At 35.9% G+C, this 4,872-nt stretch overlaps 1 protein-coding gene across 6 annotated transcripts in view; it reads right to left on the bottom strand.

The window, feature by feature from the left end:
* LOC106876997 (kynurenine--oxoglutarate transaminase 3) overlaps nt 1–4,872 on the bottom strand; it is a 64,313-nt gene that overhangs the window by 51,949 nt on the left and 7,492 nt on the right. The gene's annotated exons all lie outside the window — the stretch shown is intronic.

Here is a 4,872-nt window from a genome sequence, read left to right on the forward strand (position 1 = left end):
AACCAGTGCGTATTAATAATCCTTTCTTCTATAGGTACAAGGCTTGAAATTTTGACAAGATGTAAACATTGTCAAGATGTAAACATTGTCAAGATGTAAACATTAACCGCGATTACTACTACTAATCAATATCGGTTAAACTAAAAGGTTTGACTCGGTGGGAAATAAAAAAAATAAAATATTCTAATAGGTGTAAAACAACTTGCTGGGAATGAATATATGTGTGATGTGTGACGATGTGAATGTTCCGACCCCCCCCCGTTCGCGAGCGCGCATTTTTTCCTTCATATTCGTTCCCAGCAAGTTGTTTTACACATATTAGAATATTTTACTATTTTTTTTTATTTCCCACCGGGTCAAACCCTTTAGTTTGACCTCAAAATCTACGTACGATCTCGGTTCGCTTTTTAACAGCTTCTCTCAAATTTTGGCACAAAGCGAATAATTTTAGAATTAGTTAATTGTTTATATTCCCCTTCCCTCAATTCTCAACTTATCGATTTCGAAAGGATGAACGGTGAAGTCTGACCTCAGCGTAATTTGAAGCGAAAACATTAAAAAGTCAGAAAAAAAAAATGCCACTAAGTATTTTATCTGACACGCCAGCGATTCTCAGAATCTGAGTTTAGGATATATAACTTTCACTTTGTGAAATAGCGTTATTTCATGAGCAGCGAAGACTGCATGCTAGCCTATCTATCTTCTGATTTATCGTTTTCTCCCTACCTGTTTGAAATCATTACATTGCGAGTATTGCATTATCTTTAGCAGTAAAAATTGGTCAACATAGTTGTTGTTGAAGCTGAGAGAGTCCGAAACATAGTCAGGTGGCAGGCCCACTTTTTTCAAAACGTTTTTCCTCAACTCTAATCCGATTATAATTGAGGTTGCTAATAAAATATCTGGATAATTTTGGGTGCTTAACAATCAATATTCCTTTCTCTGTCTGGATTCCAAGTCAATTTATTCCCACGCTAATGCCTAGTTTGATCATTTTCAAGTTTTCAAATAATGTCTAATTCCAATTATTTCTTCGCTTTAACTGCATGGTGAGTAAATATATCACGAAGAGGACACTACAGCAGATCGTGAAAAATCTATAGATAATATTTTTTTTTTTTTAGTCGAGTTTCGCTAATATCGTGCCATTTTCCCCTTGATCATCTTTCAGTTGACCTAGATATTATTATTATTTTATTTATTGATTTATTTATTTTTGCATTTCTGATGTCTAGAGATGGATATTAATGAGTATGAGTCTGTTTTCTGGAGAAGTGAAGCTGTAAATTTACATTATACTGTCTTACTCATTTTGCCCTAGTCAAATTTGTCTTTTATTTGCGCAAAGAGAACAGCGATAATTTTCTGAAATAGTGATCAGATTATGTTATAAAGTTTTTAAGGCATTTAAGGAAGGCTATTTTCTTAGCTGATTATAGTTTAAGGTAGTGAACATTTGTAAAAAATATATTTTGTCTTAAAGTCAAAAATGCAATAAAAACACCTCATTGAACCCCCTCATTTGTGAGAGGGACAAAGAAACGAGGAAGATGGTCTTCTGATGAGCTAGAAACAACAGCCAAACCTTAAATAGCACATCTTTTCGTCAAAAAATATTTACAAATGTTCTTTTTTTTTTACCGAAAGAGGATGTTTTCTGGGATCTTTCTGATTTGGCGGGCGCCACTTGTTTTCTTAACTAAGCACTTTCAAACTTCGGACATTGATAGAATGTGTGATAAAACATCTTTTACTCTTAGTGCTATTGAGAAAATTTTGTCTTTTTAAAGTTATTTCGTGTTAAAATTGTCGTATTTCGGTAATTTCAACCAATCACTGACGTCTATTGAGGTGAAAACAATTACTGCTGTGGAATGTAAACAACATGTTCTAGCGGTGTCAAGGGATCTTTCCCTTGAATAAAATTAGTGCCGTTGTTTAACAACAACTATCGGCGGTAGTTATTTATGACATCGTCCGTGCGTTTGTACTGGTTTTAGTTTTACGGTTTTAGGGTTAGTGTTCGGGTTTTAGAGTTATGGTTAGGGTTTGGCAAAAATGCTCATAACCCTAAAACCCTAACTCTAAAACCAGAACCCCAAAGCTAAAACCAGTACAAACGCACGAACGATGTCATAAATAACAGTACCGCCGATAGTTGTTGTTGACAAACAACGGCACTAATTTTATTCAAGGGAAAAGATCCCATAACACAGCTAGAACATGTTGTTTACATTCCACAGCAGTAATTGTTTTCACCTCAATAGACGTCAGTGATTGGTTGAAATTACCGAAATACGACAACTTTTAACATGAAATAACTTCGAATATATATAGAACTTCTCTGTTCTATAAGACAAAATATAGAAGTATACTAAGTTCTAAAGTGTTTCGGTAGTAAACACACTAAATAAAACATAAATAAAAAGTGGCGCCCGCCAAATCAGAAAGATCCGTTTTCTGTTTGGTTGCACCTGGTATTAAGTGCGTAATGCCAAAAAAATTGGCCAAAATTGGTTTGGAAAGGAAGGGATAAGGTGGAAAAAAAATTTTTTAATATTTTTCATAAAAAAAATTTCGAAGGCCAAGGTGAAAATAAAATTGGAAAATTCCCCGCCAAAACGGAGAAATTTCAACTTATGTGGACGTCCTGATCCGAAACTCCACCGAAAAATCTTACACACACACACACACATATATACATACATTCATACATACATAGTTATATTAAACGTTAAATCTGAGCCTAAATGCTTTGGATTTATGAAAAGATTATAAAATCTGTGTGTCATCAAACATCCAGAATTAGCTCTGCAAAACATTTAAATGAACAGGCAAAACGTAAAATAAAACGCAAACTAATACACGCCAACAAAAAATTTACATAGACAAAACATAAACAACAGAGCAAACTCAGTCAGGAAGGAAAACTGCGATACCCGCATAACATCGGTAGGATATACATGGCTGATGTCCCACTAACAGCCGAATTTAGCAGAAAACAACGGTAAATTTTCTGATTAACACCCGCACGATCTTCACTAGGGTTTTAGGGTTACGGTTACGGTTAGGGACGCAATTCCCTAACCCTAACCGTTACCCTAACCCTAAAACCCTAGTGGAAATCGTGCAGGTGTTTATCTAAAAATTTACCAAATCAACAAAGTGAACGTTTAAGGAGAAATAATCGTCCCGGAAGAACAATCCTACTACCACCAAAGTTCGCCGTATGAAATAAGGTAAATATAATGCGATCCTTGTCTGAAATAGAAAAAGGGCATTCACGAAAATTCGATGGAACCTGAATAAACATAACTCCAACAACAACGATAACAATGCTGATGAGAACGAACACACACAAAGATACAAGCACATTGACAAAATAAAGGTCAAACGTGGGTGAAGGGTGGACCAATACTACAGACGAGTTAGCGCACCGACTTGACCAGCACCGTCTGGCATATTTCCGCTCAGCCTCCGAGTCTCACAGCGGAGCTTGGCTCAATGCAGTGTCATCACTCGCAAATGGCACTCAGCTTGATAGCGACTGTTTGTGCGGGGGTTGTAAACAATTAATTGATGAAAAATTAATTGCAATATATTGGTCCAATTAACCGATTGGAGTCGTATTGCCAATTAAATAATTGATTGCTATCATATCAATTAACTGCAGTTAATTGCAACATTGTCATCGAAAGTTTTTCTAATGGCTCATTCTTCATTCGACGTACAATTGGCAAATACAGCATTCTATTATTATTTGAGGTATTGTGTTGACACTATGTTCTGACTGCTGAGAATGATTCACACATTTTGTCGGACTTAGGAATTGACTATTGTGTATGTTGTTAAGTGTTGATGCTTGGTTCGAACTGCTGAGAATGATACACATTCTATCATGCTCGGGAACTGGCTGTGTATGTTGTCAAATAATTCGAGTGTTGGTTAGGACTGCCGAGAATGATTCATACATTCTGTCGTGTTTGGGAATTGGCCATTATGTATGTTATCAAATAATCTCTGTCGAGTGTTTCTTGGTTCTGACTGCCGAGAATGATTCACACATTCTGTCTTCAAGTCATTAAATCGTAACTTTGCCTGCAACGCGGTTGTATCTTGAATTCCACTCCAACATATTAACTGAATCAGACTCACATCGGTGGAGTGACGAAATATCTTTTAATTTAAACTAACCCATGTCACGCGCGCGTGTGTGTGTACATATGCATATATATATATATATATATATATATATATATATATATATTATTTATGTTATTATACGATTGAACGCCACGCATCCACTTCCAACTAAGTTTTATCTTAATAATTCTGATGGGCACTCTATACGATCTTTTTACTGTTTTGTTTTTCTCTCTCTTTTACTTTTACCTCCTCTTCTCCCACTATTCTATCCTATTACTCTGTCACTCTCTCTCCCTCACTTCTACCTTGCTCACGTGACCATCAGCCATCTTTCACCATAACCTCGTTTAGGCTTAGCAGCCCTTCCTGTTTGTTTTCCCTGTCCTGGTTGTGTTACCTATTTTGACCCTCCGCAAAATCCCAAATTTTATTTAATTTGCTTTGCGGGAACAACTGTTTTATTGAAAGCGTATATTGTTGTTAAATGCTCGAAATATAAGACTAGAAAAGCAGCCAACGACTGATGAAGGGTCGTTCTTTATGTTGTTTGTTTTGTTTTCCATTTGTGTCTTTCGTTGTTCGGAAAAATAGTTCATGCTCCATGTACTCGTGCTTCGTAGTTTCTTTTTGTTGTACACGTTTCCTGACGTCCTGTCCCCACATATGCATATATATATATGTATAGATGTAAGTATGTACATATACGTATGTATATATGCATATATA

Source organism: Octopus bimaculoides, chromosome 2 (assembly GCF_001194135.2).
Source record: "Octopus bimaculoides isolate UCB-OBI-ISO-001 chromosome 2, ASM119413v2, whole genome shotgun sequence".
Classification (NCBI taxonomy): domain Eukaryota; kingdom Metazoa; phylum Mollusca; class Cephalopoda; order Octopoda; family Octopodidae; genus Octopus; species Octopus bimaculoides.